This window comes from Eubalaena glacialis, chromosome 1 (genome assembly GCF_028564815.1).
Source record: "Eubalaena glacialis isolate mEubGla1 chromosome 1, mEubGla1.1.hap2.+ XY, whole genome shotgun sequence".
Taxonomy (NCBI): domain Eukaryota; kingdom Metazoa; phylum Chordata; class Mammalia; order Artiodactyla; family Balaenidae; genus Eubalaena; species Eubalaena glacialis.
The window spans coordinates 146,145,929-146,173,059 of NC_083716.1; positions in this window are offsets into that span (position 1 = coordinate 146,145,929).

Here is a 27,131-nt window from a genome sequence, read left to right on the forward strand (position 1 = left end):
TCAGTTCAAGTGTAGCGATTTTGACATGCCCTCTATAAGTGATATCTTAGGATAAGTGTCTTTTTCTGTGTGACTTATTTCACTTAGAATCCTCATTCCTAAATCCACTCATCATGCTGCTAGTAGCCTTATGACACTGATTTCATGGCTGAGTGATATTCCATTGTGCCTAAGTACCACAACTTCTTTATCCATTTTTCTCTTTCCTGGGATGTTTAAGGTGTACCGAAGTGGAGGTTCTTGGAAACAGAGCAGCTCTAAACTTTGGGGTGCCTGTGTCTTGTTTCTTTTCAGTTTTCCCAATTTATACGCCCATGAGTGGAAGTGCCCTATGCTCTGTAAGCTGTGTTTATTACATGTTTCAGGACACAGCGTACACTTCTCCAGAGTGGCTGTTGGCAATTGACATCCCGCCCATCAGCGTAGCAAGGCTCCCAGGTCTCCATGGCCTGTCCTGCATTTCTGGTTTTTACACTTTTTGCAGCATGGCCCTATTGACCGATGGCAAGCGAGACTTCTTTGTAGTGCTGATTTGCACTTCCAGCTTGCTTGGTTGGCCAAAAAGGGCGTATGCGTTTTTTCCTGAATATATTCAGGAAAAAACGCATACGCCCTTTTTGGCCAAGGGCATCATTGTCAACGTCTTGCCGCTTTTCATGTGCTTTAAAGGCGAGTCGAATCTACCTCCTGAAATCTGTTTCCTGCAATTCTGCCTTGCTTTCAAATCCTCTTCGTTGCCTTCCCTCAATATATTTGTGGACGAGAGTTATCATTTATAACTCTGCAGGTTTGTGAATTGCAGTGGCCCTGAGCTCCATTTGTCAACTCGCTTTTTTGGGAGCTGGCCGCAAAAGCGCAGGATTGCTTCCGGCCCTATTCTGGTTCCGGTGGGCAGGCTGAGCCTGTGCTTCATTCTTCTTCCTGACGGGGAAATAGAGAGACCTGTGCCTGTCCCAACACCTAGAGCTAGTCTCTCATTGGTTCCCCCTCTTCCCGTTCATCCTCGGGACAAATTGCAACCTGTACGAACCAGGAGGTTCAAGGTGCTGATTCTCCAAGTAGGGAGATTGTTAGTAAAGGGGCTGGAATGGCGAACCCGAGCACAAGGAGAGGCGAAATGAGGTGCGTTTTAGAAACCTTTCCCGATCACACGGTGTACCATCTTCTGGGTTTCCCATGCACGTTTTCGATGTAGGAAGATGCCCTTGAACCTGGAGATTTGGGACCAATGGGGTGGGTAGCACGCGGTATTACTTTAAAGGGTCTGCGTTTGCTCACCCAACCTCACCAATCCCCTCAGCCCCAAGAGTGTCCAGCCTTATGTCTCATCCTGCTGTGGGTCTAGATATGATCAATCCAGGTCGCATCAGAGCCCCTGAATTGATTTTGTAAGAATTTCTCTCTCTTTGACTGTCTTGGTTTTATGGGGTTTTCTTTAAGTAATTTATTTTTATAATGGGGTTTAGCTGCTTTTCCCTGCTGTGTTTATGCCGCTTTACACCCTGTTGATTCACTTCCAGAGAGATATCAATACATAGGTTTTAAGATTCTTGCTAGTCAGATATATTCTTGTGCAGTGAATAGGGGGTGTTGAGTCCAGTTCACTGAGCAGGGAGGAGGTCTTGTCTGTTACATATTTGGCTTATGGAATGGTATGTGAGCTAATTTCAAACCCTTGTTTTATGCATCACGCCACCTCACCTTTCCCGTTAAGCAGCCATAGTGTGTCTTCTAAATGTGTGACTCTGTTCTGTTTTGTAATTCAGTTCAAGTGTAGCGATTTTGACATGCCCTCTATAAGTGATATCTTAGGATAAGTGTCTTTTTCTGTGTGACTTATTTCACTTAGAATCCTCGTTCCTAAATCCACTCATCATGCTGCTACTAGCCTTATGACACTGATTTCATGGCTGAGTGATATTCCATTGTGCCTAAGTACCACAACTTCTTTATCCATTTTTCTCTTTCCTGGGATGTTTAAGGTGTACCGAAGTGGAGGTTCTTGGAAACAGAGCAGCCCTAAACTTTGGGGTGCCTGTGTCTTGTTTCTTTTCAGTTTTCCCAATTTATACGCCCATGAGTGGAAGTGCCCTATGCTCTGTAAGCTGTGTTTATTACATGTTTCAGGACACAGCGTACACTTCTCCAGAGTGGCTGTTGGCAATTGACATCCCGCCCATCAGCGTAGCAAGGCTCCCAGGTCTCCATGGCCTGTCCTGCATTTCTGGTTTTTACACTTTTTGCAGCATGGCCCTATTGACCGATGGCAAGCGAGACTTCTTTGTAGTGCTGATTTGCACTTCCGGCTTGCTTGGTTGGCCAAAAAGGGCGTATGCGTTTTTTCCTGAATATATTCAGGAAAAAACGCATACGCCCTTTTTGGCCAAGGGCATCATTGTCAACGTCTTGCCGCTTTTCATGTGCTTTTAAAGCGAGTCGAATCTACCTCCTGAAATCTGTTTCCTGCCATTCTGCCTTGCTTTCAAATCCTCTTCGTTGCCTTCCCTCAATATATTTGTGGACGAGAGTTATCATTTATAACTCTGCAGGTTTGTGAATTGCAGTGGCCCTGAGCTCCATTTGTCAACTCGCTTTTTTGGGAGCTGGCCGCAAAAGCGCAGGATTGCTTCAGGCCCTATTCTGGTTCCGGTGGGCAGGCTGAGCCTGTGCTTCATTCTTCTTCCTGATGGGGAAATAGAGAGACCTGTGCCTGTCCCAACACCTAGAGCTAGTCTCTCATTGGTTCCCCCTCTTCCCGTTCATCCTCGGGACAAATTGCAACCTGTACGAACCAGGAGGTTCAAGGTGCTGATTCTCCAAGTAGGGAGATTGTTAGTAAAGGGGCTGGAATGGCGAACCCGAGCACAAGGAGAGGCGAAATGAGGTGCGTTTTAGAAACCTTTCCCGATCACACGGTGTACCATCTTCTGGGTTTCCCATGCACGTTTTCGATGTAGGAAGATGCCCTTGAACCTGGAGATTTGGGACCAATGGGGTGGCTAGCACGCGGTATTACTTTAAAGGGTCTGCGTTTGCTCACCCAACCTCACCAATATTCTCAGCCCCAAGAGTGTCCAGCCTTATATCTCATCCTGCTGTGGGTCTAGATATGATCAATCCAGGTCGCATCAGAGCCCCTGAATTGATTTTGTAAGAATTTCTCTCTCTTTGACTGTCTTGGTTTTATGGGGTTTTCTTTAAGTAATTTATTTTTATAATGGGGTTTAGCTGCTTTTCCCTGCTGTGTTTATGCCGCTTTACACCCTGTTGATTCACTTCCAGAGAGATATCAATACATAGGTTTTAAGATTCTTGCTAGTCAGATATATTCTTGTGCAGTGAATAGGGGGTGTTGAGTCCAGTTCACTGAGCAGGGAGGAGGTCTTGTCTGTTACATATTTGGCTTATGGACTGGTATCTGAGCTAATTTCAAACCCTTGTTTTATGCATCACGCCACCTCACCTTTCCCGTTAAGCAGCCATAGTGTGTCTTCTAAATGTGTGACTCTGTTCTGTTTTGTAATTCAGTTCAAGTGTAGCGATTTTGACATGCCCTCTATAAGTGATATCTTAGGATAAGTGTCTTTTTCTGTGTGACTTATTTCACTTAGAATCCTCGTTCCTAAATCCACTCATCATGCTGCTACTAGCCTTATGACACTGATTTCATGGCTGAGTGATATTCCATTGTGCCTAAGTACCACAACTTCTTTATCCATTTTTCTCTTTCCTGGGATGTTTAAGGTGTACCGAAGTGGAGGTTCTTGGAAACAGAGCAGCCCTAAACTTTGGGGTGCCTGTGTCTTGTTTCTTTTCAGTTTTACCAATTTATACGCCCATGAGTGGAAGTGCCCTATGCTCTGTAAGCTGTGTTTATTACATGTTTCAGGACACAGCGTACACTTCTCCAGAGTGGCTGTTGGCAATTGACATCCTGCCCATCAGCGTAGCAAGGCTCCCAGGTCTCCATGGCCTGTCCTGCATTTCTGGTTTTTACACTTTTTGCAGCATGGCCCTATTGACCGATGGCAAGCGAGACTTCTTTGTAGTGCTGATTTGCACTTCCGGCTTGCTTGGTTGGCCAAAAAGGGCGTATGCGTTTTTTCCTGAATATATTCAGGAAAAAACGCATACGCCCTTTTTGGCCAAGGGCATCATTGTCAACGTCTTGCCGCTTTTCATGTGCTTTAAAGGCGAGTCGAATCTACCTCCTGAAATCTGTTTCCTGCAATTCTGCCTTGCTTTCAAATCCTCTTCGTTGCCTTCCCTCAATATATTTGTGGACGAGAGTTATCATTTATAACTCTGCAGGTTTGTGAATTGCAGTGGCCCTGAGCTCCATTTGTCAACTCGCTTTTTTGGGAGCTGGCCGCAAAAGCGCAGGATTGCTTCCGGCCCTATTCTGGTTCCGGTGGGCAGGCTGAGCCTGTGCTTCATTCTTCTTCCTGATGGGGAAATAGAGAGACCTGTGCCTGTCCCAACACCTAGAGCTAGTCTCTCATTGGTTCCCCCTCTTCCCGTTCATCCTCGGGACAAATTGCAACCTGTACGAACCAGGAGGTTCAAGGTGCTGATTCTCCAAGTAGGGAGATTGTTAGTAAAGGGGCTGGAATGGCGAACCCGAGCACAAGGAGAGGCGAAATGAGGTGCGTTTTAGAAACCTTTCCCGATCACACGGTGTACCATCTTCTGGGTTTCCCATGCACGTTTTCGATGTAGGAAGATGCCCTTGAACCTGGAGATTTGGGACCAATGGGGTGGCTACCACGCGGTATTACTTTAAAGGGTCTGCGTTTGCTCACCCAACCTCACCAATCCTCTCAGCCCCAAGAGTGTCCAGCCTTATGTCTCATCCTGCTGTGGGTCTAGATATGATCAATCCAGGTCGCATCAGAGCCCCTGAATTGATTTTGTAAGAATTTCTCTCTCTTTGACTGTCTTGGTTTTATGGGGTTTTTTTTAAGTAATTTATTTTTATAATGGGGTTTAGCTGCTTTTCCCTGCTGTGTTTATGCCGCTTTACACCCTGTTGATTCACTTCCAGAGAGATATCAATACATAGGTTTTAAGATTCTTGCTAGTCAGATATATTCTTGTGCAGTGAATAGGGGGTGTTGAGTCCAGTTCACTGAGCAGGGAGGAGGTCTTGTCTGTTACATATTTGGCTTATGGAATGGTATCTGAGCTAATTTCAAACCCTTGTTTTATGCATCACGCCACCTCACCTTTCCCGTTAAGCAGCCATAGTGTGTCTTCTAAATGTGTGACTCTGTTCTGTTTTGTAATTCAGTTCAAGTGTAGCGATTTTGACATGCCCTCTATAAGTGATATCTTAGGATAAGTGTCTTTTTCTGTGTGACTTATTTCACTTAGAATCCTCGTTCCTAAATCCACTCATCATGCTGCTACTAGCCTTATGACACTGATTTCATGGCTGAGTGATATTCCATTGTGCCTAAGTACCACAACTTCTTTATCCATTTTTCTCTTTCCTGGGATGTTTAAGGTGTACCGAAGTGGAGGTTCTTGGAAACAGAGCAGCCCTAAACTTTGGGGTGCCTGTGTCTTGTTTCTTTTCAGTTTTACCAATTTATACGCCCATGAGTGGAAGTGCCCTATGCTCTGTAAGCTGTGTTTATTACATGTTTCAGGACACAGCGTACACTTCTCCAGAGCGGCTGTTGGCAATTGACATCCCGCCCATCAGCGTAGCAAGGCTCCCAGGTCTCCATGGCCTGTCCTGCATTTCTGGTTTTTACACTTTTTGCAGCATGGCCCTATTGACCGATGGCAAGCGAGACTTCTTTGTAGTGCTGATTTGCACTTCCGGCTTGCTTGGTTGGCCAAAAAGGGCGTATGCGTTTTTTCCTGAATATATTCAGGAAAAAACGCATACGCCCTTATTGGCCAAGGGCATCATTGTCAACGTCTTGCCGCTTTTCATGTGCTTTAAAGGCGAGTCGAATCTACCTCCTGAAATCTGTTTCCTGCAATTCTGCCTTGCTTTCAAATCCTCTTCGTTGCCTTCCCTCAATATATTTGTGGACGAGAGTTATCATTTATAACTCTGCAGGTTTGTGAATTGCAGTGGCCCTGAGCTCCATTTGTCAACTCGCTTTTTTGGGAGCTGGCCGCAAAAGCGCAGGATTGCTTCCGGCCCTATTCTGGTTCCGGTGGGCAGGCTGAGCCTGTGCTTCATTCTTCTTCCTGACGGGGAAATAGAGAGACCTGTGCCTGTCCCAACACCTAGAGCTAGTCTCTCATTGGTTCCCCCTCTTCCCGTTCATCCTTGGGACAAATTGCAACCTGTACGAACCAGGAGGTTCAAGGTGCTGATTCTCCAAGTAGGGAGATTGTTAGTAAAGGGGCTGGAATGGCGAACCCGAGCACAAGGAGAGGCGAAATGAGGTGCGTTTTAGAAACCTTTCCCGATCACACGGTGTACCATCTTCTGGGTTTCCCATGCACGTTTTCGATGTAGGAAGATGCCCTTGAACCTGGAGATTTGGGACCAATGGGGTGGGTAGCACGCGGTATTACTTTAAAGGGTCTGCGTTTGCTCACCCAACCTCACCAATCCTCTCAGCCCCAAGAGTGTCCAGCCTTATGTCTCATCCTGCTGTGGGTCTAGATATGATCAATCCAGGTCGCATCAGAGCCCCTGAATTGATTTTGTAAGAATTTCTCTCTCTTTGACTGTCTTGGTTTTATGGGGTTTTCTTTAAGTAATTTATTTTTATAATGGGGTTTAGCTGCTTTTCCCTGCTGTGTTTATGCCGCTTTACACCCTGTTGATTCACTTCCAGAGAGATATCAATACATAGGTTTTAAGATTCTTGCTAGTCAGATATATTCTTGTGCAGTGAATAGGGGGTGTTGAGTCCAGTTCACTGAGCAGGGAGGAGGTCTTGTCTGTTACATATTTGGCTTATGGACTGGTATCTGAGCTAATTTCAAACCCTTGTTTTATGCATCACGCCACCTCACCTTTCCCGTTAAGCAGCCATAGTGTGTCTTCTAAATGTGTGACTCTGTTCTGTTTTGTAATTCAGTTCAAGTGTAGCGATTTTGACATGCCCTCTATAAGTGATATCTTAGGATAAGTGTCTTTTTCTGTGTGACTTATTTCACTTAGAATCCTCGTTCCTAAATCCACTCATCATGCTGCTACTAGCCTTATGACACTGATTTCATGGCTGAGTGATATTCCATTGTGCCTAAGTACCACAACTTCTTTATCCATTTTTCTCTTTCCTGGGATGTTTAAGGTGTACCGAAGTGGAGGTTCTTGGAAACAGAGCAGCCCTAAACTTTGGGGTGCCTGTGTCTTGTTTCTTTTCAGTTTTCCCAATTTATACGCCCATGAGTGGAAGTGCCCTATGCTCTGTAAGCTGTGTTTATTACATGTTTCAGGACACAGCGTACACTTCTCCAGAGTGGCTGTTGGCAATTGACATCCCGCCCATCAGCGTAGCAAGGCTCCCAGGTCTCCATGGCCTGTCCTGCATTTCTGGTTTTTACACTTTTTGCAGCATGGCCCTATTGACCGATGGCAAGCGAGACTTCTTTGTAGTGCTGATTTGCACTTCCGGCTTGCTTGGTTGGCCAAAAAGGGCGTATGCGTTTTTTCCTGAATATATTCAGGAAAAAACGCATACGCCCTTTTTGGCCAAGGGCATCATTGTCAACGTCTTGCCGCTTTTCATGTGCTTTTAAAGCGAGTCGAATCTACCTCCTGAAATCTGTTTCCTGCCATTCTGCCTTGCTTTCAAATCCTCTTCGTTGCCTTCCCTCAATATATTTGTGGACGAGAGTTATCATTTATAACTCTGCAGGTTTGTGAATTGCAGTGGCCCTGAGCTCCATTTGTCAACTCGCTTTTTTGGGAGCTGGCCGCAAAAGCGCAGGATTGCTTCCGGCCCTATTCTGGTTCCGGTGGGCAGGCTGAGCCTGTGCTTCATTCTTCTTCCTGATGGGGAAATAGAGAGACCTGTGCCTGTCCCAACACCTAGAGCTAGTCTCTCATTGGTTCCCCCTCTTCCCGTTCATCCTCGGGACAAATTGCAACCTGTACGAACCAGGAGGTTCAAGGTGCTGATTCTCCAAGTAGGGAGATTGTTAGTAAAGGGGCTGGAATGGCGAACCCGAGCACAAGGAGAGGCGAAATGAGGTGCGTTTTAGAAACCTTTCCCGATCACACGGTGTACCATCTTCTGGGTTTCCCATGCACGTTTTCGATGTAGGAAGATGCCCTTGAACCTGGAGATTTGGGACCAATGGGGTGGCTACCACGCGGTATTACTTTAAAGGGTCTGCGTTTGCTCACCCAACCTCACCAATATTCTCAGCCCCAAGAGTGTCCAGCCTTATATCTCATCCTGCTGTGGGTCTAGATATGATCAATCCAGGTCGCATCAGAGCCCCTGAATTGATTTTGTAAGAATTTCTCTCTCTTTGACTGTCTTGGTTTTATGGGGTTTTTTTTAAGTAATTTATTTTTATAATGGGGTTTAGCTGCTTTTCCCTGCTGTGTTTATGCCGCTTTACACCCTGTTGATTCACTTCCAGAGAGATATCAATACATAGGTTTTAAGATTCTTGCTAGTCAGATATATTCTTGTGCAGTGAATAGGGGGTGTTGAGTCCAGTTCACTGAGCAGGGAGGAGGTCTTGTCTGTTACATATTTGGCTTATGGAATGGTATCTGAGCTAATTTCAAACCCTTGTTTTATGCATCACGCCACCTCACCTTTCCCGTTAAGCAGCCATAGTGTGTCTTCTAAATGTGTGACTCTGTTCTGTTTTGTAATTCAGTTCAAGTGTAGCGATTTTGACATGCCCTCTATAAGTGATATCTTAGGATAAGTGTCTTTTTCTGTGTGACTTATTTCACTTAGAATCCTCGTTCCTAAATCCACTCATCATGCTGCTACTAGCCTTATGACACTGATTTCATGGCTGAGTGATATTCCATTGTGCCTAAGTACCACAACTTCTTTATCCATTTTTCTCTTTCCTGGGATGTTTAAGGTGTACCGAAGTGGAGGTTCTTGGAAACAGAGCAGCCCTAAACTTTGGGGTGCCTGTGTCTTGTTTCTTTTCAGTTTTCCCAATTTATACGCCCATGAGTGGAAGTGCCCTATGCTCTGTAAGCTGTGTTTATTACATGTTTCAGGACACAGCGTACACTTCTCCAGAGTGGCTGTTGGCAATTGACATCCCGCCCATCAGCGTAGCAAGGCTCCCAGGTCTCCATGGCCTGTCCTGCATTTCTGGTTTTTACACTTTTTGCAGCATGGCCCTATTGACCGATGGCAAGCGAGACTTCTTTGTAGTGCTGATTTGCACTTCCGGCTTGCTTGGTTGGCCAAAAAGGGCGTATGCGTTTTTTCCTGAATATATTCAGGAAAAAACGCATACGCCCTTTTTGGCCAAGGGCATCATTGTCAACGTCTTGCCGCTTTTCATGTGCTTTAAAGGCGAGTCGAATCTACCTCCTGAAATCTGTTTCCTGCAATTCTGCCTTGCTTTCAAATCCTCTTCGTTGCCTTCCCTCAATATATTTGTGGACGAGAGTTATCATTTATAACTCTGCAGGTTTGTGAATTGCAGTGGCCCTGAGCTCCATTTGTCAACTCGCTTTTTTGGGAGCTGGCCGCAAAAGCGCAGGATTGCTTCCGGCCCTATTCTGGTTCCGGTGGGCAGGCTGAGCCTGTGCTTCATTCTTCTTCCTGATGGGGAAATAGAGAGACCTGTGCCTGTCCCAACACCTAGAGCTAGTCTCTCATTGGTTCCCCCTCTTCCCGTTCATCCTCGGGACAAATTGCAACCTGTACGAACCAGGAGGTTCAAGGTGCTGATTCTCCAAGTAGGGAGATTGTTAGTAAAGGGGCTGGAATGGCGAACCCGAGCACAAGGAGAGGCGAAATGAGGTGCGTTTTAGAAACCTTTCCCGATCACACGGTGTACCATCTTCTGGGTTTCCCATGCACGTTTTCGATGTAGGAAGATGCCCTTGAACCTGGAGATTTGGGACCAATGGGGTGGGTAGCACGCGGTATTACTTTAAAGGGTCTGCGTTTGCTCACCCAACCTCACCAATCCTCTCAGCCCCAAGAGTGTCCAGCCTTATGTCTCATCCTGCTGTGGGTCTAGATATGATCAATCCAGGTCGCATCAGAGCCCCTGAATTGATTTTGTAAGAATTTCTCTCTCTTTGACTGTCTTGGTTTTATGGGGTTTTTTTTAAGTAATTTATTTTTATAATGGGGTTTAGCTGCTTTTCCCTGCTGTGTTTATGCCGCTTTACACCCTGTTGATTCACTTCCAGAGAGATATCAATACATAGGTTTTAAGATTCTTGCTAGTCAGATATATTCTTGTGCAGTGAATAGGGGGTGTTGAGTCCAGTTCACTGAGCAGGGAGGAGGTCTTGTCTGTTACATATTTGGCTTATGGAATGGTATCTGAGCTAATTTCAAACCCTTGTTTTATGCATCACGCCACCTCACCTTTCCCGTTAAGCAGCCATAGTGTGTCTTCTAAATGTGTGACTCTGTTCTGTTTTGTAATTCAGTTCAAGTGTAGCGATTTTGACATGCCCTCTATAAGTGATATCTTAGGATAAGTGTCTTTTTCTGTGTGACTTATTTCACTTAGAATCCTCGTTCCTAAATCCACTCATCATGCTGCTACTAGCCTTATGACACTGATTTCATGGCTGAGTGATATTCCATTGTGCCTAAGTACCACAACTTCTTTATCCATTTTTCTCTTTCCTGGGATGTTTAAGGTGTACCGAAGTGGAGGTTCTTGGAAACAGAGCAGCCCTAAACTTTGGGGTGCCTGTGTCTTGTTTCTTTTCAGTTTTACCAATTTATACGCCCATGAGTGGAAGTGCCCTATGCTCTGTAAGCTGTGTTTATTACATGTTTCAGGACACAGCGTACACTTCTCCAGAGTGGCTGTTGGCAATTGACATCCCGCCCATCAGTGTAGCAAGGCTCCCAGGTCTCCATGGCCTGTCCTGCATTTCTGGTTTTTACACTTTTTGCAGCATGGCCCTATTGACCGATGGCAAGCGAGACTTCTTTGTAGTGCTGATTTGCACTTCCGGCTTGCTTGGTTGGCCAAAAAGGGCGTATGCGTTTTTTCCTGAATATATTCAGGAAAAAACGCATACGCCCTTTTTGGCCAAGGGCATCATTGTCAACGTCTTGCCGCTTTTCATGTGCTTTAAAGGCGAGTCGAATCTACCTCCTGAAATCTGTTTCCTGCAATTCTGCCTTGCTTTCAAATCCTCTTCGTTGCCTTCCCTCAATATATTTGTGGACGAGAGTTATCATTTATAACTCTGCAGGTTTGTGAATTGCAGTGGCCCTGAGCTCCATTTGTCAACTCGCTTTTTTGGGAGCTGGCCGCAAAAGCGCAGGATTGCTTCCGGCCCTATTCTGGTTCCGGTGGGCAGGCTGAGCCTGTGCTTCATTCTTCTTCCTGACGGGGAAATAGAGAGACCTGTGCCTGTCCCAACACCTAGAGCTAGTCTCTCATTGGTTCCCCCTCTTCCCGTTCATCCTCGGGACAAATTGCAACCTGTACGAACCAGGAGGTTCAAGGTGCTGATTCTCCAAGTAGGGAGATTGTTAGTAAAGGGGCTGGAATGGCGAACCCGAGCACAAGGAGAGGCGAAATGAGGTGCGTTTTAGAAACCTTTCCCGATCACACGGTGTACCATCTTCTGGGTTTCCCATGCACGTTTTCGATGTAGGAAGATGCCCTTGAACCTGGAGATTTGGGACCAATGGGGTGGCTACCACGCGGTATTACTTTAAAGGGTCTGCGTTTGCTCACCCAACCTCACCAATCCTCTCAGCCCCAAGAGTGTCCAGCCTTATGTCTCATCCTGCTGTGGGTCTAGATATGATCAATCCAGGTCGCATCAGAGCCCCTGAATTGATTTTGTAAGAATTTCTCTCTCTTTGACTGTCTTGGTTTTATGGGGTTTTTTTAAAGTAATTTATTTTTATAATGGGGTTTAGCTGCTTTTCCCTGCTGTGTTTATGCCGCTTTACACCCTGTTGATTCACTTCCAGAGAGATAGCAATACATAGGTTTTAAGATTCTTGCTAGTCAGATATATTCTTGTGCAGTGAATAGGGGGTGTTGAGTCCAGTTCACTGAGCAGGGAGGAGGTCTTGTCTGTTACATATTTGGCTTATGGAATGGTATGTGAGCTAATTTCAAACCCTTGTTTTATGCATCACGCCACCTCACCTTTCCCGTTAAGCAGCCATAGTGTGTCTTCTAAATGTGTGACTCTGTTCTGTTTTGTAATTCAGTTCAAGTGTAGCGATTTTGACATGCCCTCTATAAGTGATATCTTAGGATAAGTGTCTTTTTCTGTGTGACTTATTTCACTTAGAATCCTCGTTCCTAAATCCACTCATCATGCTGCTACTAGCCTTATGACACTGATTTCATGGCTGAGTGATATTCCATTGTGCCTAAGTACCACAACTTCTTTATCCATTTTTCTCTTTCCTGGGATGTTTAAGGTGTACCGAAGTGGAGGTTCTTGGAAACAGAGCAGCCCTAAACTTTGGGGTGCCTGTGTCTTGTTTCTTTTCAGTTTTCCCAATTTATACGCCCATGAGTGGAAGTGCCCTATGCTCTGTAAGCTGTGTTTATTACATGTTTCAGGACACAGCGTACACTTCTCCAGAGTGGCTGTTGGCAATTGACATCCCGCCCATCAGCGTAGCAAGGCTCCCAGGTCTCCATGGCCTGTCCTGCATTTCTGGTTTTTACACTTTTTGCAGCATGGCCCTATTGACCGATGGCAAGCGAGACTTCTTTGTAGTGCTGATTTGCACTTCCGGCTTGCTTGGTTGGCCAAAAAGGGCGTATGCGTTTTTTCCTGAATATATTCAGGAAAAAACGCATACGCCCTTTTTGGCCAAGGGCATCATTGTCAACGTCTTGCCGCTTTTCATGTGCTTTTAAAGCGAGTCGAATCTACCTCCTGAAATCTGTTTCCTGCCATTCTGCCTTGCTTTCAAATCCTCTTCGTTGCCTTCCCTCAATATATTTGTGGACGAGAGTTATCATTTATAACTCTGCAGGTTTGTGAATTGCAGTGGCCCTGAGCTCCATTTGTCAACTCGCTTTTTTGGGAGCTGGCCGCAAAAGCGCAGGATTGCTTCCGGCCCTATTCTGGTTCCGGTGGGCAGGCTGAGCCTGTGCTTCATTCTTCTTCCTGATGGGGAAATAGAGAGACCTGTGCCTGTCCCAACACCTAGAGCTAGTCTCTCATTGGTTCCCCCTCTTCCCGTTCATCCTCGGGACAAATTGCAACCTGTACGAACCAGGAGGTTCAAGGTGCTGATTCTCCAAGTAGGGAGATTGTTAGTAAAGGGGCTGGAATGGCGAACCCGAGCACAAGGAGAGGCGAAATGAGGTGCGTTTTAGAAACCTTTCCCGATCACACGGTGTACCATCTTCTGGGTTTCCCATGCACGTTTTCGATGTAGGAAGATGCCCTTGAACCTGGAGATTTGGGACCAATGGGGTGGCTACCACGCGGTATTACTTTAAAGGGTCTGCATTTGCTCACCCAACCTCACCAATCCTCTCAGCCCCAAGAGTGTCCAGCCTTATGTCTCATCCTGCTGTGGGTCTAGATATGATCAATCCAGGTCGCATCAGAGCCCCTGAATTGATTTTGTAAGAATTTCTCTCTCTTTGACTGTCTTGGTTTTATGGGGTTTTTTTTAAGTAATTTATTTTTATAATGGGGTTTAGCTGCTTTTCCCTGCTGTGTTTATGCCGCTTTACACCCTGTTGATTCACTTCCAGAGAGATATCAATACATAGGTTTTAAGATTCTTGCTAGTCAGATATATTCTTGTGCAGTGAATAGGGGGTGTTGAGTCCAGTTCACTGAGCAGGGAGGAGGTCTTGTCTGTTACATATTTGGCTTATGGAATGGTATGTGAGCTAATTTCAAACCCTTGTTTTATGCATCACGCCACCTCACCTTTCCCGTTAAGCAGCCATAGTGTGTCTTCTAAATGTGTGACTCTGTTCTGTTTTGTAATTCAGTTCAAGTGTAGCGATTTTGACATGCCCTCTATAAGTGATATCTTAGGATAAGTGTCTTTTTCTGTGTGACTTATTTCACTTAGAATCCTCGTTCCTAAATCCACTCATCATGCTGCTACTAGCCTTATGACACTGATTTCATGGCTGAGTGATATTCCATTGTGCCTAAGTACCACAACTTCTTTATCCATTTTTCTCTTTCCTGGGATGTTTAAGGTGTACCGAAGTGGAGGTTCTTGGAAACAGAGCAGCCCTAAACTTTGGGGTGCCTGTGTCTTGTTTCTTTTCAGTTTTCCCAATTTATACGCCCATGAGTGGAAGTGCCCTATGCTCTGTAAGCTGTGTTTATTACATGTTTCAGGACACAGCGTACACTTCTCCAGAGTGGCTGTTGGCAATTGACATCCCGCCCATCAGCGTAGCAAGGCTCCCAGGTCTCCATGGCCTGTCCTGCATTTCTGGTTTTTACACTTTTTGCAGCATGGCCCTATTGACCGATGGCAAGCGAGACTTCTTTGTAGTGCTGATTTGCACTTCCGGCTTGCTTGGTTGGCCAAAAAGGGCGTATGCGTTTTTTCCTGAATATATTCAGGAAAAAACGCATACGCCCTTTTTGGCCAAGGGCATCATTGTCAACGTCTTGCCGCTTTTCATGTGCTTTTAAAGCGAGTCGAATCTACCTCCTGAAATCTGTTTCCTGCCATTCTGCCTTGCTTTCAAATCCTCTTCGTTGCCTTCCCTCAATATATTTGTGGACGAGAGTTATCATTTATAACTCTGCAGGTTTGTGAATTGCAGTGGCCCTGAGCTCCATTTGTCAACTCGCTTTTTTGGGAGCTGGCCGCAAAAGCGCAGGATTGCTTCCGGCCCTATTCTGGTTCCGGTGGGCAGGCTGAGCCTGTGCTTCATTCTTCTTCCTGATGGGGAAATAGAGAGACCTGTGCCTGTCCCAACACCTAGAGCTAGTCTCTCATTGGTTCCCCCTCTTCCCGTTCATCCTCGGGACAAATTGCAACCTGTACGAACCAGGAGGTTCAAGGTGCTGATTCTCCAAGTAGGGAGATTGTTAGTAAAGGGGCTGGAATGGCGAACCCGAGCACAAGGAGAGGCGAAATGAGGTGCGTTTTAGAAACCTTTCCCGATCACACGGTGTACCATCTTCTGGGTTTCCCATGCACGTTTTCGATGTAGGAAGATGCCCTTGAACCTGGAGATTTGGGACCAATGGGGTGGCTACCACGCGGTATTACTTTAAAGGGTCTGCATTTGCTCACCCAACCTCACCAATCCTCTCAGCCCCAAGAGTGTCCAGCCTTATGTCTCATCCTGCTGTGGGTCTAGATATGATCAATCCAGGTCGCATCAGAGCCCCTGAATTGATTTTGTAAGAATTTCTCTCTCTTTGACTGTCTTGGTTTTATGGGGTTTTTTTTAAGTAATTTATTTTTATAATGGGGTTTAGCTGCTTTTCCCTGCTGTGTTTATGCCGCTTTACACCCTGTTGATTCACTTCCAGAGAGATAGCAATACATAGGTTTTAAGATTCTTGCTAGTCAGATATATTCTTGTGCAGTGAATAGGGGGTGTTGAGTCCAGTTCACTGAGCAGGGAGGAGGTCTTGTCTGTTACATATTTGGCTTATGGAATGGTATCTGAGCTAATTTCAAACCCTTGTTTTATGCATCACGCCACCTCACCTTTCCCGTTAAGCAGCCATAGTGTGTCTTCTAAATGTGTGACTCTGTTCTGTTTTGTAATTCAGTTCAAGTGTAGCGATTTTGACATGCCCTCTATAAGTGATATCTTAGGATAAGTGTCTTTTTCTGTGTGACTTATTTCACTTAGAATCCTCGTTCCTAAATCCACTCATCATGCTGCTACTAGCCTTATGACACTGATTTCATGGCTGAGTGATATTCCATTGTGCCTAAGTACCACAACTTCTTTATCCATTTTTCTCTTTCCTGGGATGTTTAAGGTGTACCGAAGTGGAGGTTCTTGGAAACAGAGCAGCCCTAAACTTTGGGGTGCCTGTGTCTTGTTTCTTTTCAGTTTTCCCAATTTATACGCCCATGAGTGGAAGTGCCCTATGCTCTGTAAGCTGTGTTTATTACATGTTTCAGGACACAGCGTACACTTCTCCAGAGTGGCTGTTGGCAATTGACATCCCGCCCATCAGCGTAGCAAGGCTCCCAGGTCTCCATGGCCTGTCCTGCATTTCTGGTTTTTACACTTTTTGCAGCATGGCCCTATTGACCGATGGCAAGCGAGACTTCTTTGTAGTGCTGATTTGCACTTCCGGCTTGCTTGGTTGGCCAAAAAGGGCGTATGCGTTTTTTCCTGAATATATTCAGGAAAAAACGCATACGCCCTTTTTGGCCAAGGGCATCATTGTCAACGTCTTGCCGCTTTTCATGTGCTTTTAAAGCGAGTCGAATCTACCTCCTGAAATCTGTTTCCTGCCATTCTGCCTTGCTTTCAAATCCTCTTCGTTGCCTTCCCTCAATATATTTGTGGACGAGAGTTATCATTTATAACTCTGCAGGTTTGTGAATTGCAGTGGCCCTGAGCTCCATTTGTCAACTCGCTTTTTTGGGAGCTGGCCGCAAAAGCGCAGGATTGCTTCAGGCCCTATTCTGGTTCCGGTGGGCAGGCTGAGCCTGTGCTTCATTCTTCTTCCTGATGGGGAAATAGAGAGACCTGTGCCTGTCCCAACACCTAGAGCTAGTCTCTCATTGGTTCCCCCTCTTCCCGTTCATCCTCGGGACAAATTGCAACCTGTACGAACCAGGAGGTTCAAGGTGCTGATTCTCCAAGTAGGGAGATTGTTAGTAAAGGGGCTGGAATGGCGAACCCGAGCACAAGGAGAGGCGAAATGAGGTGCGTTTTAGAAACCTTTCCCGATCACACGGTGTACCATCTTCTGGGTTTCCCATGCACGTTTTCGATGTAGGAAGATGCCCTTGAACCTGGAGATTTGGGACCAATGGGGTGGCTAGCACGCGGTATTACTTTAAAGGGTCTGCGTTTGCTCACCCAACCTCACCAATATTCTCAGCCCCAAGAGTGTCCAGCCTTATATCTCATCCTGCTGTGGGTCTAGATATGATCAATCCAGGTCGCATCAGAGCCCCTGAATTGATTTTGTAAGAATTTCTCTCTCTTTGACTGTCTTTGTTTTATGGGGTTGTTTTAAACTAATTTATTTTTATAATGGGGTTTAGCTGCTTTTCCCTGCTGTGTTTATGCCGCTTTACACCCTGTTGATTCACTTCCAGAGAGATATCAATACATAGGTTTTAAGATTCTTGCTAGTCAGATATATTCTTGTGCAGTGAATAGGGGGTGTTGAGTCCAGTTCACTGAGCAGGGAGGAGGTCTTGTCTGATACATATTTGGCTTATGGAATGGTATCTGAGCTAATTTCAAACCCTTGTTTTATGCATCACGCCACCTCACCTTTCCCGTTAAGCAGCCATAGTGTGTCTTCTAAATGTGTGACTCTGTTCTGTTTTGTAATTCAGTTCAAGTGTAGCGATTTTGACATGCCCTCTATAAGTGATATCTTAGGATAAGTGTCTTTTTCTGTGTGACTTATTTCACTTAGAATCCTCGTTCCTAAATCCACTCATCATGCTGCTACTAGCCTTCTGACACTGATTTCATGGCTGAGTGATATTCCATTGTGCCTAAGTACCACAACTTCTTTATCCATTTTTCTCTTTCCTGGGATGTTTAAGGTGTACCGAAGTGGAGGTTCTTGGAAACAGAGCAGCTCTAAACTTTGGGGTGCCTGTGTCTTGTTTCTTTTCAGTTTTCCCAATTTATACGCCCATGAGTGGAAGTGCCCTATGCTCTGTAAGCTGTGTTTATTATATGTTTCAGGACACACCGTACACTTCTCCAGAGTGGCTCTTGGCAATTGACATCCCGCCCATGAGCGTAGCAAGGCTCCCAGGTCTCCATGGCCTGTCCTGCATTTCTGGTTTTTACACTTTTTGCAGCATGGCCCTATTGACCGATGGCAAGCGAGACTTCTTTGTAGTGCTGATTTGCACTTCCGGCTTGCTTGGTTGGCCAAAAAGGGCGTATGCGTTTTTTCCTGAATATATTCAGGAAAAAACGCATACGCCCTTTTTGGCCAAGGGCATCATTGTCAACGTTTTGCCGCTTTTCCTGTGCTTTAAAGGCGAGTCGAATCTACCTCCTGAAATCTGTTTCCTGCCATTCTGCCTTGCTTTCAAATCCTCTTCGTTGCCTTCCCTCAATATATTTGTGGATGAGAGTTATCATTTATAACTCTGCAGGTTTGTGAATTGCAGTGGCCCTGAGCTCCATTTGTCAACTCGCTTTTTTGGGAGCTGGCCGCAAAAGCGCAGGATTGCTTCCGGCCCTATTCTGGTTTCGGTGGGCAGGCTGAGCCTGTGCTTCATTCTTCTTCCTGATGGGGAAACAGAGAGACCTGTGCCTGTCCCAACACCTAGAGCTAGTCTCTCGTTGGTTCCCCCTCTTCCCGTTCATCCTCGGGACAAATTGCAACCTGTACGAACCAGGAGGTTCAAGGTGCTGATTCTCCAAGTAGGGAGATTGTTAGTAAAGGGGCTGGAATGGCGAACCCGAGCACAAGGAGAGGCGAAATGAGGTGCGTTTTAGAAACCTTTCCCGATCACACGGTGTACCATCTTCTGGGTTTCCCATGCACGTTTTCGATGTAGGAAGATGCCCTTGAACCTGGAGATTTGGGACCAATGGGGTGGCTACCACGCGGTATTACTTTAAAGGGTCTGCGTTTGCTCACCCAACCTCACCAATCCTCTCAGCCCCAAGAGTGTCCAGCCTTATGTCTCATCCTGCTGTGGGTCTAGATATGATCAATCCAGGTCGCATCAGAGCCCCTGAATTGATTTTGTAAGAATTTCTCTCTCTTTGACTGTCTTGGTTTTATGGGGTTTTTTTTAAGTAATTTATTTTTATAATGGGGTTTAGCTGCTTTTCCCTGCTGTGTTTATGCCGCTTTACACCCTGTTGATTCACTTCCAGAGAGATATCAATACATAGGTTTTAAGATTCTTGCTAGTCAGATATATTCTTGTGCAGTGAATAGGGGGTGTTGAGTCCAGTTCACTGAGCAGGGAGGAGGTCTTGTCTGTTACATATTTGGCTTATGGAATGGTATCTGAGCTAATTTCAAACCCTTGTTTTATGCATCACGCCACCTCACCTTTCCCGTTAAGCAGCCATAGTGTGTCTACTCTGTTCTGTTTTGTAATTCAGTTCAAGTGTAGCGATTTTGACATGCCCTCTATAAGTGATATCTTAGGATAAGTGTCTTTTTCTGTGTGACTTATTTCACTTAGAATCCTCGTTCCTAAATCCACTCATCATGCTGCTAGTAGCCTTATGACACTGATTTCATGGCTGAGTGATATTCCATTGTGCCTAAGTACCACAACTTCTTTATCCATTTTTCTCTTTCCTGGGATGTTTAAGGTGTACCGAAGTGGAGGTTCTTGGAAACAGAGCAGCCCTAAACTTTGGGGTGCCTGTGTCTTGTTTCTTTTCAGTTTTCCCAATTTATACGCCCATGAGTGGAAGTGCCCTATGCTCTGTAAGCTGTGTTTATTACATGTTTCAGGACACAGCGTACACTTCTCCAGAGTGGCTGTTGGCAATTGACATCCCGCCCATCAGCGTAGCAAGGCTCCCAGGTCTCCATGGCCTGTCCTGCATTTCTGGTTTTTACACTTTTTGCAGCATGGCCCTATTGACCGATGGCAAGCGAGACTTCTTTGTAGTGCTGATTTGCACTTCCGGCTTGCTTGGTTGGCCAAAAAGGGCGTATGCGTTTTTTCCTGAATATATTCAGGAAAAAACGCATACGCCCTTTTTGGCCAAGGGCATCATTGTCAACGTCTTGCCGCTTTTCATGTGCTTTAAAGGCGAGTCGAATCTACCTCCTGAAATCTGTTTCCTGCAATTCTGCCTTGCTTTCAAATCCTCTTCGTTGCCTTCCCTCAATATATTTGTGGACGAGAGTTATCATTTATAACTCTGCAGGTTTGTGAATTGCAGTGGCCCTGAGCTCCATTTGTCAACTCGCTTTTTTGGGAGCTGGCCGCAAAAGCGCAGGATTGCTTCCGGCCCTATTCTGGTTCCGGTGGGCAGGCTGAGCCTGTGCTTCATTCTTCTTCCTGATGGGGAAATAGAGAGACCTGTGCCTGTCCCAACACCTAGAGCTAGTCTCTCATTGGTTCCCCCTCTTCCCGTTCATCCTCGGGACAAATTGCAACCTGTACGAACCAGGAGGTTCAAGGTGCTGATTCTCCAAGTAGGGAGATTGTTAGTAAAGGGGCTGGAATGGCGAACCCGAGCACAAGGAGAGGCGAAATGAGGTGCGTTTTAGAAACCTTTCCCGATCACACGGTGTACCATCTTCTGGGTTTCCCATGCACGTTTTCGATGTAGGAAGATGCCCTTGAACCTGGAGATTTGGGACCAATGCGGTGGGTAGCACGCGGTATTACTTTAAAGGGTCTGCGTTTGCTCACCCAACCTCACCAATCCTCTCAGCCCCAAGAGTGTCCAGCCTTATGTCTCATCCTGCTGTGGGTCTAGATATGATCAATCCAGGTCGCATCAGAGCCCCTGAATTGATTTTGTAAGAATTTCTCTCTCTTTGACTGTCTTTGTTTTATGGGTTTTTTTTTAAGTAATTTATTTTTATAATGGGGTTTAGCTGCTTTTCCCTGCTGTGTTTATGCCGCTTTACACCCCGTTGATTCACTTCCAGAGAGATAGCAATACATAGGTTTTAAGATTCTTGCTAGTCAGATATATTCTTGTGCAGTGAATAGGGGGTGTTGAGTCCAGTTCACTGAGCAGGGAGGAGGTCTTCTCTGTTACATATTTGGCTTATGGAATGGTATCTGAGCTAATTTCAAACCCTTGTTTTATGCATCACGCCACCTCACCTTTCCCGTTAAGCAGCCATAGTGTGTCTTCTAAATGTGTGACTCTGTTCTGTTTTGTAATTCAGTTCAAGTGTAGCGATTTTGACATGCCCTCTATAAGTGATATCTTAGGATAAGTGTCTTTTTCTGTGTGACTTATTTCACTTAGAATCCTCGTTCCTAAATCCACTCATCATGCTGCTACTAGCCTTATGACACTGATTTCATGGCTGAGTGATATTCCATTGTGCCTAAGTACCACAACTTCTTTATCCATTTTTCGCTTTCCTGGGATGTTTAAGGTGTACTGAAGTGGAGGTTCTTGGAAACAGAGCAGCCCTAAACTTTGGGGTGCCTGTGTGTTGTTTCTTTTCAGTTTTCCCAATTTATACGCCCATGAGTGGAAGTGCCCTATGCTCTGTAAGCTGTGTTTATTATATGTTTCAGGACACACCGTACACTTCTCCAGAGTGGCTGTTGGCAATTGACATCCCGCCCATGAGCGTAGCAAGGCTCCCAGGTCTCCATGGCCTGTCCTGCATTTCTGGTTTTTACACTTTTTGCAGCATGGCCCTATTGACCGATGGCAAGCGAGACTTCTTTGTAGTGCTGATTTGCACTTCCGGCTTGCTTGGTTGGCCAAAAAGGGCGTATGCGTTTTTTCCTGAATATATTCAGGAAAAAACGCATACGCCCTTTTTGGCCAAGGGCATCATTGTCAACGTTTTGCCGCTTTTCCTGTGCTTTAAAGGCGAGTCGAATCTACCTCCTGAAATCTGTTTCCTGCAATTCTGCCTTGCTTTCAAATCCTCTTCGTTGCCTTCCCTCAATATATTTGTGGATGAGAGTTATCATTTATAACTCTGCAGGTTTGTGAATTGCAGTGGCCCTGAGCTCCATTTGTCAACTCGCTTTTTTGGGAGCTGGCCGCAAAAGCGCAGGATTGCTTCCGGCCCTATTCTGGTTTCGGTGGGCAGGCTGAGCCTGTGCTTCATTCTTCTTCCTGATGGGGAAATAGAGAGACCTGTGCCTGTCCCAACACCTAGAGCTAGTCTCTCGTTGGTTCCCCCTCTTCCCGTTCATCCTCGGGACAAATTGCAACCTGTACGAACCAGGAGGTTCAAGGTGCTGATTCTCCAAGTAGGGAGATTGTTAGTAAAGGGGCTGGAATGGCGAACCCGAGCACAAGGAGAGGCGAAATGAGGTGCGTTTTAGAAACCTTTCCCGATCACACGGTGTACCATCTTCTGGGTTTCCCATGCACGTTTTCGATGTAGGAAGATGCCCTTGAACCTGGAGATTTGGGACCAATGGGGTGGGTAGCACGCGGTATTACTTTAAAGGGTCTGCGTTTGCTCACCCAACCTCACCAATCCTCTCAGCCCCAAGAGTGTCCAGCCTTATGTCTCATCCTGCTGTGGGTCTAGATATGATCAATCCAGGTCGCATCAGAGCCCCTGAATTGATTTTGTAAGAATTTCTCTCTCTTTGACTGTCTTGGTTTTATGGGGTTTTTTTTAAGTAATTTATTTTTATAATGGGGTTTAGCTGCTTTTCCCTGCTGTGTTTATGCCGCTTTACACCCTGTTGATTCACTTCCAGAGAGATATCAATACATAGGTTTTAAGATTCTTGCTAGTCAGATATATTCTTGTGCAGTGAATAGGGGGTGTTGAGTCCAGTTCACTGAGCAGGGAGGAGGTCTTGTCTGTTACATATTTGGCTTATGGAATGGTATCTGAGCTAATTTCAAACCCTTGTTTTATGCATCACGCCACCTCACCTTTCCCGTTAAGCAGCCATAGTGTGTCTTCTAAATGTGTGACTCTGTTCTGTTTTGTAATTCAGTTCAAGTGTAGCGATTTTGACATGCCCTCTATAAGTGATATCTTAGGATAAGTGTCTTTTTCTGTGTGACTTATTTCACTTAGAATCCTCGTTCCTAAATCCACTCATCATGCTGCTACTAGCCTTATGACACTGATTTCATGGCTGAGTGATATTCCATTGTGCCTAAGTACCACAACTTCTTTATCCATTTTTCTCTTTCCTGGGATGTTTAAGGTGTACCGAAGTGGAGGTTCTTGGAAACAGAGCAGCCCTAAACTTTGGGGTGCCTGTGTCTTGTTTCTTTTCAGTTTTCCCAATTTATACGCCCATGAGTGGAAGTGCCCTATGCTCTGTAAGCTGTGTTTATTACATGTTTCAGGACACACCGTACACTTCTCCAGAGTGGCTGTTGGCAATTGACATCCCGCCCATGAGCGTAGCAAGGCTCCCAGGTCTCCATGGCCTGTCCTGCATTTCTGGTTTTTACACTTTTTGCAGCATGGCCCTATTGACCGATGGCAAGCGAGACTTCTTTGTAGTGCTGATTTGCACTTCCGGCTTGCTTGGTTGGCCAAAAAGGGCGTATGCGTTTTTTCCTGAATATATTCAGGAAAAAACGCATACGCCCTTTTTGGCCAAGGGCATCATTGTCAACGTCTTGCCGCTTTTCATGTGCTTTAAAGGCGAGTCGAATCTACCTCCTGAAATCTGTTTCCTGCAATTCTGCCTTGCTTTCAAATCCTCTTCGTTGCCTTCCCTCAATATATTTGTGGACGAGAGTTATCATTTATAACTCTGCAGGTTTGTGAATTGCAGTGGCCCTGAGCTCCATTTGTCAACTCGCTTTTTTGGGAGCTGGCCGCAAAAGCGCAGGATTGCTTCCGGCCCTATTCTGGTTCCGGTGGGCAGGCTGAGCCTGTGCTTCATTCTTCTTCCTGATGGGGAAATAGAGAGACCTGTGCCTGTCCCAACACCTAGAGCTAGTCTCTCATTGGTTCCCCCTCTTCCCGTTCATCCTCGGGACAAATTGCAACCTGTACGAACCAGGAGGTTCAAGGTGCTGATTCTCCAAGTAGGGAGATTGTTAGTAAAGGGGCTGGAATGGCGAACCCGAGCACAAGGAGAGGCGAAATGAGGTGCGTTTTAGAAACCTTTCCCGATCACACGGTGTACCATCTTCTGGGTTTCCCATGCACGTTTTCGATGTAGGAAGATGCCCTTGAACCTGGAGATTTGGGACCAATGGGGTGGCTACCACGCGGTATTACTTTAAAGGGTCTGCGTTTGCTCACCCAACCTCACCAATCCTCTCAGCCCCAAGAGTGTCCAGCCTTATGTCTCATCCTGCTGTGGGTCTAGATATGATCAATCCAGGTCGCATCAGAGCCCCTGAATTGATTTTGTAAGAATTTCTCTCTCTTTGACTGTCTTGGTTTTATGGGGTTTTTTTTAAGTAATTTATTTTTATAATGGGGTTTAGCTGCTTTTCCCTGCTGTGTTTATGCCGCTTTACACCCTGTTGATTCACTTCCAGAGAGATATCAATACATAGGTTTTAAGATTCTTGCTAGTCAGATATATTCTTGTGCAGTGAATAGGGGGTGTTGAGTCCAGTTCACTGAGCAGGGAGGAGGTCTTGTCTGTTACATATTTGGCTTATGGAATGGTATCTGAGCTAATTTCAAACCCTTGTTTTATGCATCACGCCACCTCACCTTTCCCGTTAAGCAGCCATAGTGTGTCTACTCTGTTCTGTTTTGTAATTCAGTTCAAGTGTAGCGATTTTGACATGCCCTCTATAAGTGATATCTTAGGATAAGTGTCTTTTTCTGTGTGACTTATTTCACTTAGAATCCTCGTTCCTAAATCCACTCATCATGCTGCTAGTAGCCTTATGACACTGATTTCATGGCTGAGTGATATTCCATTGTGCCTAAGTACCACAACTTCTTTATCCATTTTTCTCTTTCCTGGGATGTTTAAGGTGTACCGAAGTGGAGGTTCTTGGAAACAGAGCAGCCCTAAACTTTGGGGTGCCTGTGTCTTGTTTCTTTTCAGTTTTCCCAATTTATACGCCCATGAGTGGAAGTGCCCTATGCTCTGTAAGCTGTGTTTATTACATGTTTCAGGACACAGCGTACACTTCTCCAGAGTGGCTGTTGGCAATTGACATCCCGCCCATCAGCGTAGCAAGGCTCCCAGGTCTCCATGGCCTGTCCTGCATTTCTGGTTTTTACACTTTTTGCAGCATGGCCCTATTGACCGATGGCAAGCGAGACTTCTTTGTAGTGCTGATTTGCACTTCCGGCTTGCTTGGTTGGCCAAAAAGGGCGTATGCGTTTTTTCCTGAATATATTCAGGAAAAAACGCATACGCCCTTTTTGGCCAAGGGCATCATTGTCAACGTCTTGCCGCTTTTCATGTGCTTTAAAGGCGAGTCGAATCTACCTCCTGAAATCTGTTTCCTGCAATTCTGCCTTGCTTTCAAATCCTCTTCGTTGCCTTCCCTCAATATATTTGTGGACGAGAGTTATCATTTATAACTCTGCAGGTTTGTGAATTGCAGTGGCCCTGAGCTCCATTTGTCAACTCGCTTTTTTGGGAGCTGGCCGCAAAAGCGCAGGATTGCTTCCGGCCCTATTCTGGTTCCGGTGGGCAGGCTGAGCCTGTGCTTCATTCTTCTTCCTGATGGGGAAATAGAGAGACCTGTGCCTGTCCCAACACCTAGAGCTAGTCTCTCATTGGTTCCCCCTCTTCCCGTTCATCCTCGGGACAAATTGCAACCTGTACGAACCAGGAGGTTCAAGGTGCTGATTCTCCAAGTAGGGAGATTGTTAGTAAAGGGGCTGGAATGGCGAACCCGAGCACAAGGAGAGGCGAAATGAGGTGCGTTTTAGAAACCTTTCCCGATCACACGGTGTACCATCTTCTGGGTTTCCCATGCACGTTTTCGATGTAGGAAGATGCCCTTGAACCTGGAGATTTGGGACCAATGCGGTGGGTAGCACGCGGTATTACTTTAAAGGGTCTGCGTTTGCTCACCCAACCTCACCAATCCTCTCAGCCCCAAGAGTGTCCAGCCTTATGTCTCATCCTGCTGTGGGTCTAGATATGATCAATCCAGGTCGCATCAGAGCCCCTGAATTGATTTTGTAAGAATTTCTCTCTCTTTGACTGTCTTTGTTTTATGGGTTTTTTTTTAAGTAATTTATTTTTATAATGGGGTTTAGCTGCTTTTCCCTGCTGTGTTTATGCCGCTTTACACCCCGTTGATTCACTTCCAGAGAGATAGCAATACATAGGTTTTAAGATTCTTGCTAGTCAGATATATTCTTGTGCAGTGAATAGGGGGTGTTGAGTCCAGTTCACTGAGCAGGGAGGAGGTCTTCTCTGTTACATATTTGGCTTATGGAATGGTATCTGAGCTAATTTCAAACCCTTGTTTTATGCATCACGCCACCTCACCTTTCCCGTTAAGCAGCCATAGTGTGTCTTCTAAATGTGTGACTCTGTTCTGTTTTGTAATTCAGTTCAAGTGTAGCGATTTTGACATGCCCTCTATAAGTGATATCTTAGGATAAGTGTCTTTTTCTGTGTGACTTATTTCACTTAGAATCCTCGTTCCTAAATCCACTCATCATGCTGCTACTAGCCTTATGACACTGATTTCATGGCTGAGTGATATTCCATTGTGCCTAAGTACCACAACTTCTTTATCCATTTTTCGCTTTCCTGGGATGTTTAAGGTGTACTGAAGTGGAGGTTCTTGGAAACAGAGCAGCCCTAAACTTTGGGGTGCCTGTGTGTTGTTTCTTTTCAGTTTTCCCAATTTATACGCCCATGAGTGGAAGTGCCCTATGCTCTGTAAGCTGTGTTTATTATATGTTTCAGGACACACCGTACACTTCTCCAGAGTGGCTGTTGGCAATTGACATCCCGCCCATGAGCGTAGCAAGGCTCCCAGGTCTCCATGGCCTGTCCTGCATTTCTGGTTTTTACACTTTTTGCAGCATGGCCCTATTGACCGATGGCAAGCGAGACTTCTTTGTAGTGCTGATTTGCACTTCCGGCTTGCTTGGTTGGCCAAAAAGGGCGTATGCGTTTTTTCCTGAATATATTCAGGAAAAAACGCATACGCCCTTTTTGGCCAAGGGCATCATTGTCAACGTTTTGCCGCTTTTCCTGTGCTTTAAAGGCGAGTCGAATCTACCTCCTGAAATCTGTTTCCTGCAATTCTGCCTTGCTTTCAAA